Raw genomic sequence first — 9,839 nt, forward strand, 5'->3', positions numbered from 1 at the left:
CTAGCTGTCTATCAGCTGTCAATAAATGGATGCACAATAATTATTTGTAGCAAAATTCAGACAAAACTGAATTCCTCTTACTTGACACCTAAAACCAAAATGACCTATTTTAAACATCCTCTGGAATCTAACTCTGAACTTAGTTTCAAGTCCCAGTTAGTGGGGTGACCGAGACTAGCGCAATGCACTTTACTGGCCCCCCAAGGAAGTAGAGAGGAGACAGCATTTCCCTCCATTCTTAACTGCTCAGTACTGGCTCTCTGCATCATATAGGTTTGACGTCAAAGTGCCTCTACTCAGGTTGTAAGCACTAAATTGTCTGGGACAAGCCTTCCTTACTGACTTGTTGACAACCTATACTCCCTCAAGATCACTCAGGTCCTCTGCTCCTGGCTTATGGGTGGTAACCATCCATCCAATAATTGGTGCAGCTGCATTTATTCATTATGCCCTGAAATTGTACAAAAAACTCTCTGTCAATAGCTTTAATTAGCATTTTAGAATGAAAATTGTCTAGCTTTTGACTAGCATTTTGTCCATGCAGCTTTCTCTGCTGATTGTATCGATGAATTTTTTGTTGTTTTGAATCTGATGTACATTACATAGACTAAAGTTTTTTTCTGTTTTTCTTTCTAATGCGCTGGTTGTGCAATACTTTGAGCTCCATTCGTATGAATGGAAAGGTGCGGCATAAATATTATTATATGATGATTAAACAATGAGTAGTGATCATGTTTTAAGTTAAGTCACACACGTGCACACACACACACACACACACACACACACACACACACACACACACACACACACACACATACACATAGCCACACATACACACACATAAACACAAACACTCTCCTTATATCATTGCCAGCTGGTACAATGCTGGTATAGAACTGGTCTAAACATATAGGAAAGGAAGCAGCTGGAAGATGTACCTGGAAAGTGTAGCTGTCAGCGATGCTGCTTATTGTTGTTTGTTGTGGTTGCTTTGGTTGTTGTTGTCTTCTTCTTAATTTAGGCAGCAAATCCTCTCCCCCTTTATTTGTAATTCATTCAGACATCCCATACACAGGGAATATCTTATAAAGTAGTTATTTTTGTCACACATGTTAATTTGATACGGCTAGATATGCAAACAGAGGCTTTCATCAAGGGGTATTATGTATATTTTTAAGGCTTAAATTGCAAGGTTTGCAGTTAGCAGAATAGATTTCTTACAATGTACATTGAGCTGAAAGACAACCTGAAGCTTGTATTTTTTCTCGAAGATAGCAGTATACCGTGATATCTGCTGAATCCACTTTCTCTTTATTTCTGTTTCTCCCTCTCCCTCTCTCTGTATCTCCCTCCCTCGCATCATAGTCAAAGCTCTAAATTTTCAAAAAGACTAATTTCAGCCAAGCTACAATGATCATCAAAGCACAGTATCTACCCTCATTGCTAATTGATGGTCCAGCAATTAGGAGCATGAAATCTAGAGGAACCCTTGCCAAACTCTTAGCGGGACTGAGTGTGCTTCTCATTAGCGCTACTGAGTCTGGACCATTAACATTCCATTAGTAACTGTCTTCACATAGTGGACAGTACTCCTGCTTTCAGTCCACGCTTATGCTTGTCACTTTACACCGCTTAACATCACTTTACCATGATTACAGGGCAATTATTTGACAATAAGGCTACACCATATTTATCTGTTACCTTCAACAATAAATTAATACATGCAGTCAAGTAATAATGTTGTCAGTCTGATCAGTGGACTGAAACATTATAATAATTTACACAAAATGACTGCATGCTTTGAATGTTGATAGAGGAAAATATATTTATTGGTTTTATTTATTATCCAAAAAAATGGTTTATATCAATTAATCTAACTGGCGAGAATTGAACTGAAAGGATGGCAAAATAGTCCCAAAAATAATGCGGGACTAAGCGTTCGAATACACATCCGTCCCATAACATTGAGGGGGTTTAACATCCAGGAGTGTCAGGGGGTTTCAGAGTGAGAGTTCACAATGTCTACTTCCATTACTCATTCCCCGGTATTATTCAATTTCCCTTTCCATCTGTCTTTTTAATACATTCATAGAGATCCATATTAATTTGAATGAATATACGCTTTGTTTCCATTATAAATCTGATGTGTCTGATGACTTTCCAACGGGTGACATTATGAACCAATAAAATATCTAATCTTAGAAGAAAATATAAAATATTTAATGTTATGACTGCTATGATTTACATTGGACTGTGAACATAGGCTTCCGAGCGACTGAAAGAAAGTTCATAACTCAAGCAGATGTTTATTAACCTAATTTTCCTCCATTTATTCTTTATGATGGTGTGATAAAGCACTGAAGCTCTACTCACATATCTACACTAATCCTCTTACCAGATATAAAGTCTTAGCTGTATGCTTACATCCAGACACTTGCACACACACACTACAGACACACACTACACACACACACACACACACACACACACACACACACACACACACACACACACACACACACACACACACACACACACACACACACACACACAAGGACACACACAGTGTACTCACATACATCATTTACACACAATACACTTTAGGGTTCTGGGAATTCTGTGAAACATGACCTGTTCTCGACTAAATAGCTGTCTTTGTCGCCCGTGCGGCATTGAAACCGATGTTCCGATGGAAGAAAAGGGGAGAATGTCAACATAATGTCCCATGCTGTTTGTCTTCACACGGTCTCTCTCCTGGTATAGAAGAGCCAAATACTGTGGCCGGCAATCACAACACAAACACAAAGGAGACTGCCCGGTGGGAGCAGCCACCTGCTGTCGTCAGCTCCCTTGAAACGGGAGACACAATGGAGACGTTGGGGAGAGTGGTGCCAGGTTGTCATGGCACGCCATCTTGGAACGGAGTGGCCGGTTGGCGGGTGGCTCTCTGTGTGTTATTGTCCTCTTTATCACAGACAGAAGATGGTGTTGCTGACACCTCGTCACAATAAGACGGATGAGATTGTATTGAGCATTGACATGGCAGGCACACGGTCCCTTCGCTGTGGTTTTGTCTGAAGGTTGTCCAAAATACAGGGGAGATCTTCAGAAATTAAAGAAAGAAAGAGAAAAAAAGGACATCCAAAAGAGAGAATGAAATACAATCGAAGGAAGAAAGAAATTATGAATGACAGAAAAAAGAAAAAAAAAGAACGAAAGAAAGAAATAATAACAGGAAGATTAAGTGGCCTTGCTATATTATTCATCTCAAGAAACATCAGAAGACAACTTTACTTTGGAGGCATTCACCAGTTTTCTCTGCTGTCCCACATCCTCTCGTTCCCCTGATCTGAGCAACAAGGCCACATGGTTCTGTTCGTAATCTGCTCTGCACAATGACATACAGGCGCTTTAATGCCACAGACGGTCCTAATCCCAAAGTTTTTCTGGGGAAAAACAACATTCATAAAAATCTGGGGATTATATATTGTTCCACTTTGTGAGTTCAGGGACATGAATCGTTTTTTTCATTTTTTCCCTTTCCTTTTAAATCCAAATGTCTCTCTCTCTCTTCCACTCTCTTCCTCTCTCACTCTTTCACTCTCTCTCTGTTGCACTCTCTTATCCCTCCATCTCTCCTCCTCTGCATTTTGCAAGCAGCTTTATGTCTTATCGGGGTGGGATCAGATAGAGATGGCCCAATCTGCAGGATAAGAGAAGAAGTGTTCTGCGTAGCCCTTGTCAGATTTATGCAGTATTACAGGAGTTCTAAAAGCCAGAAAGATTTAGGGGCGCAGTATAGTGTGGTGTGGGGAGTATAGGCTGTTTCTCTCCCAGCCAACAGGTGCTGCTCCATCCCCTGTCCACAGTCAGCCTCCTAGGCTGAGCATGAGGTCCCAGCCCCAGCTCCTTGATGACCTGCTGCATCTCAGTTCACTTTAGTTGCACTTTAGGAGTACAAAGTTAATCGCTGCCAATAGTGTTATGATGAGAATAAGAATAAGAATCTTAATTATTATTATTATAAAAATATTATTGTAATTACTTTAAAAAATAATCTCCAGGCAGGAGGAGTTCGTTTGGAGTGGTGAACAGAATATAATCTCACAGAGAAGTATGATTAATTTACTTAATTAATGATACGTAATTATCATTTGTAGGATTTAATCAGGCAAATGATAATCAACGAATCATGGAGGTTTGAATATGACAATCTAAAGCAGCACGCATTAAATAAAGCATTCAACCTTGAAGTGTACAAAGCCCCCTATTTTAGCTCGAAGGCCAATCAGTTTTTCTAACCATTTGAAACAATGGCCTGCCATGAATTAATAGTTTTGCACAATTTTAAATGGTAACATGTTAATAACATGTTAAAAAATCTTCTGTTTTATCAACATGCAGAGGAGGTTACCTTGATTATACTACCATCTAGTGGTGTGAATACAGACAATAGATACAATTTAACCACTGTCTACTGATGATCTTGGCCAGAAGTAACAGAAGAAAAAAAAAAATCATAAATCAAGGGGACGACCGGACATGGGGGTCAAACACTAGTTATATTTCTAACGGGTGTTGGTCTCCTTTAAGCCAATGGTGGAAAGCAAGCTCCACCATCTGAAACCTTGTGCATTATTATATATTGTACCATCTGAAACCTTGTGCATTATTATATAGTGTGCTAAGAAAGGAAGATACTTAACCTTGAAGTCTGACATTTTACCACAGCTGGTTCCTTTTCACCTCAATAAGGGTTTTGCAGTCCTAGAGGCCAATGTTTGGTCCTACATGAGCCTATTGGCGCATTTCCACTGCAGGGTGCGGAACGGATCGGATCGCAAAGGTGCGGGTCGGATCGCGTTTCCACCGCCAAAAGTGGGCGTGACCCGGACTTTGCCGTACCCGTTCCGACCCCATTCTAGGGACTCCTCCGTTGCGGTACCCAAAACGAGACCAGACGCCTGAAAGGGTACCCTGGAATTCTAGCCACACCCCCCCTCCGTTGATTGGTCGACAGAATCGTCACTTCCGGGTGACGCGGGGATAAAAACAAACAAACAGTAGCCTCGAGGTATTATTCTTTACAATTAACATGTCGCGTAAAAAGCTTGCTTGGGCGAACAAGGAGGTGGAGACGTTCGTCTGCATTCTTGCGGAGGAAGACGTTGTTTACGATGTTTACGTAGCTGCCGCGGCGATTGACATCCGGCCTACCACCAAGGGTACTGTCGGCAGTGGAAACGCGACCTCGGAACTGAGCTGGGCTATACTGCGATATATATTGCGATCCGATCCGTTCCGCACATATATCAGCGGTCATCAACAGGAGGCCCGCGGGCAAGACCTGGCTCACCACGTGTTGATTTATGTCCCACAAAATAATTACTGAGAATTTTGTTTACGATTAAATAACTAATTATATCTATACAAAATTCTGACGATCAGAGAATTAGAGACATCAATAGCGCTCAGTGACTTCTTTGCTTTAAGCACAATCAGAGACATAATAATTAATCAACATGGAAAATAACTTAAATTAATTCTAAACTAATTCAACAACGCATTTCCTAATCCAGCCACCCTCCCGCGATCGCCAAATAATATCAGCAACACTATGAATTTAATCTAAAGTGGGAGAAAACAACAAGAGAACAATGGCTACCAAAAAAAGGAAAGTTGTCAATGAAAATAGGATATTTAAAACAGATTGGACCCAACAATATTTATTAATTCTACCCGTACATGGCATAGCTAAACCAGCCTGCTTACTCTGTTTACAAGCGATATCGTTTAACAAGGTTGAACGAACGATATCGTTCAGGTTTGAGGTCTTGTGCTGGAAATGCTGGACGAAGTGCTCAGGCCCGATGAAAAACAAGAAAATCTTTGAAGAGTTAATCAAGCAACTACCACTGTCTAGTAATAGCGCAATAAAAATGGTCAACGTTTTAGCGGAGGATTGCTTTTCATCTCTCCTTGCCGATCTCAAAAGAGCAGATTAAATGTCACTAGCCATCGACGAGTCCTGTGATAGAACTGATCTCGAACAGCTTTCTTTCTCTGCGTTTTTTGATGATAAGCCTTTTCGGGTTGCTATTATCCTGCTAAGGAAGATGATCCGATAACCAATATGTAAATAATAGTATTATAATACATTTTATGTGCAAATCACTTTTCGTTTGTCCGATCTCAAAGCGCATACAACTGAGTGCATTAAAAAAAAGACTACACGAAGGCCTGTCTCAAGGGTTGAGTTTTAAAGATGATTGGTTTGGTGGCTCAAAGGCCAAGGGGGCTGGAGGTTGAGTGGCCCATTGTTTCCAAGTGGATTTATTTTAAAAGTGGCCCACTATGAAAAGTAAATGGGGATCCCTGGCCTACACGTTGAAATACTCAATCAATAATACAATTAAATCAGTTTAAAAGAGTTACGGACTATGATAGGGACTTTGACGAAATAAAGGGAAATCAGCTGCTTTAAATGAAATTCTACAAGATCAACTCATTTCCCATTAAGCAGCAAATAATGAGTATAATAAATGAGGTTTAAACAAATCCAAATGTATTGTCTCACTCAATTGAATATTGATTTGAATATTGTGGTTAAAGGGGTAGTTCGAATTTTGGACATAGGGCCTGATTCCCAAGTGAGCATTGGTATTCTATATCACTGGAGACAGTTTTCAACACATTTCATACAGTCCTTCTAGTTGCAGAGTTCGCTCGTGCTAGGCTAGCGCAAGTCAACGGGCAATGCTAGCCTGCTATTAAAAACAGTCTTACCCACTCCACAGTACACCCGAGGTAAATCAATTATAACGACAGACTATAAATCTAAATGTGTTTATAGAATAATGTTAGAAATAAAACCAACCTTGCAATGCATTGCATTTTGAGGGAATTGCGGGGTCTCAGCAGCAGTGTTTATATTCCTGTACGTAGGCTACGGCAGCGGCGGACTGATACCTAGGTTACCTGCCGCTGTCATTGCTACAAACGCAGAGTACAGTGAACGAAGGAATTCTATAAGCGTATTCAATTAACAAGATATGCCCACGTTTGGAGGAGTTAGCGATGCATCTGCTTTTGAAGACGATTATGAGGAATTTGTTGTATCCAACGAACCGTACATGTACAAGCCGGTGTTTTGATGTCCAAGCCAGCAGCAACAAGCCACAGTTGAGTCCTTTCTGGATCTCGCACTGGAAATTGGTGGAAACTTTGTGGTGCCCATCTGTACCGTTTATTTCTACAATTTCTAAAAGCACACTGAACCATCATGTTGCCTAGTCGTTCAATTGCGCTTCTGTCCCACGCTTCTCTGTTTACGTTCTTCTGTCGTGATTCGGTTACAAACCTAACCAGCGCATAGTAAAATTCCGCTTCTGCTGAGAGAGTAGTCCCTCGATGATTCATGCGATGCAAGGTTAGTTTTATTTCTAACATTATTCTATCAGCACAGACATTTAAATCTATAGTCTGGCGTTATAATTGATTTACCTCGGGTGTACTGTGGAGTGGGTAAGACTGTTTTTAATAGCAGGCTAGCATTGCCCGTTGACTTGCGCTAGCCTAGCACGAGCGAACTCTGCCCGGCCCTATGTCCAAAATTCCGAACTACCCCTTTAAGCCTATAATGAATGTTAATATTGTGCTCCTTACATGTAACAATTCCCAATTTGATTATCTAAAAATGTTGATATGTTTCATAGCTTGTTTAGCCTAATGGTTTTGGACAATGTTAAAACTCTGAGAAATCTTAGTTTTTCTTCACAGTAGGTTAGCTACATGAGGAAACAAAAAAAGGTATTCCAGTAGAGACATTATTTCTCTCTTGATCGTCCTCAAGTAGTAGTGGAAACCTAGCGTGAACCTTCTTTTCAATGAGAATTAGCAGGATCTTTTGTCTGTATTTAGGATTTGTTTTGAATAACAGCAGTTCCTGCTCATTTACATACTGCCAATATCAATCTGGCAAAATGGCGAATTCTTTTGATTTAGCTATATCGACATGCGGTTGCAGCATGAGTAACATCAGCTATGCAGGTCCAATCTACAGAGACAGTGACTTTATCTCAAACCACGTTAGCATCAGTCAACCATCTGTGCACGTATTTCTCCCCCAAAATATGACTTGTTAGGAGGCAGAACTAATCACTATAGGTTGGGATTAGATATTCTTTTAGCATGAAGATTTAGGATTTAGATTTGGATAAAAGATTTTGATTTCGATGTCAGATTTAGATAATTCATATTGTGCATGCGAAAAAGTGACTTGAAAATTGCAGTGACTTTTGGAGTGGAGTTTATTTGCCAAATCTATGGTAAGATTTAAGCAAATTTTGATCTTAATCTGAAACAAGGGAAGCACATTTTTGAGCAGCAGAAGTTTACAAACGGAACATCATAGCAAACGGGAACATCAGCATTCCTTTAAGACAGGGCCAAATCATAATGGGTCAAACAAATCTATCAAAGTATCAAAGTTTTGTTTCGTTGCCATTGTTGTCTTAGTTATGTATAACACATCTATCCATCACTAAGAAGTGTGCTAATTATGTTCCCTGATCTCTGATCCATATAAGGTCGTGACCAATTATCAAGGTTAAATTACCTTTATATTTGACATTTTAATTGCCTCACCGTTATTATTGGAAAATCCCACACAAGGAAACACCTCAGAAATTCCTGCTTCAAGTTACCCTTCAGAAAGGTTCTTCACTTCAGAGGGGACATTCTAATATGTCTCCATTCCCCGCTTCAGCCTGAACATGTAGACTGAGTGTTGCTTACATCCTAAGAAGCATACCTCCCTCTCTCATCTTGCACACAGAGAAATACTTGTTCAAGGTTGAGTCAGTAAGAGAAGACAAGAGGCGGAAGTTTGATGTTTTTATGTACCGTGTCTGATTCGTGAAGCTGTTGCATGTAGGCTAAAAAAAGGAGCCTTCACTTTCTGTTGTCTAAACCAGATTTTTGTTGCATTTCCTGCTCTATCGGGTAAATTAGTGCAATTAATATTTTTTTTATTAATAACAAATCTTGAAATCGTGACCTCAAGCTGCATACATGCTTCAGTTGGGTATCAAACTCAGGTCTCACAGGTGGCATGCATCAATTATACTCTACAACTTTCCTTACAATGATTGCTAACCTGTGGCATATCATTCAGTTGTCATGAAACGTATTCAGATTTAGCAGCGAATGGCTGTTCATTTTGTGTTGGTTTCCCCTTGCCCAGAACCGCCCCTGAACACGGTACACATAACCTTATCTTCTTCTGTGAGTTACTTCTACAGGACCCAAGAAAAACATTTTTTTTGTGGATCGTGAAACATCTGTGTGGATTACATTTCACAAAGATCAACCACCAATTATCTGGATCACGGTTCACAAAACCTGAATCCCCTTTTATGGGTTGAGCAAAATAAACTCAAATAAATACTTCCATATAAAACGGTGATGTGCTCACAAGTTCTTAGATTATTGCCCATTCATAACCTTGTGGCCAAAATAGAATTGTGATTACCAGTGTTACAAAATCTGGTTAAACAAGGAGAAAATCATCAAAAGCCTATATTTCTACCACATCCATGCATCTATGAAGCATTGAGGGATATATTTTGAGAAGTCTCTACCATCAGAGAAAATGTATTGAACACATTTGGAAGTTGCTTCAAATCCCAAAAAATAATACAACATTTGAGATATGCCCCAGAAAATGTATCTTGCCACCCACGTTGTTGGCTCTCTCTGGATGATGTCACTATTTTCTAACGGTCGAGAGGTAGGGTCCCCAACATTTCTAACGGTTGAAACCTCCTCTTAGCCAATCA

The sequence above is a fragment of the Gadus macrocephalus genome, chromosome 1, assembly GCF_031168955.1.
Source record: "Gadus macrocephalus chromosome 1, ASM3116895v1".
NCBI lineage: Eukaryota > Metazoa > Chordata > Actinopteri > Gadiformes > Gadidae > Gadus > Gadus macrocephalus.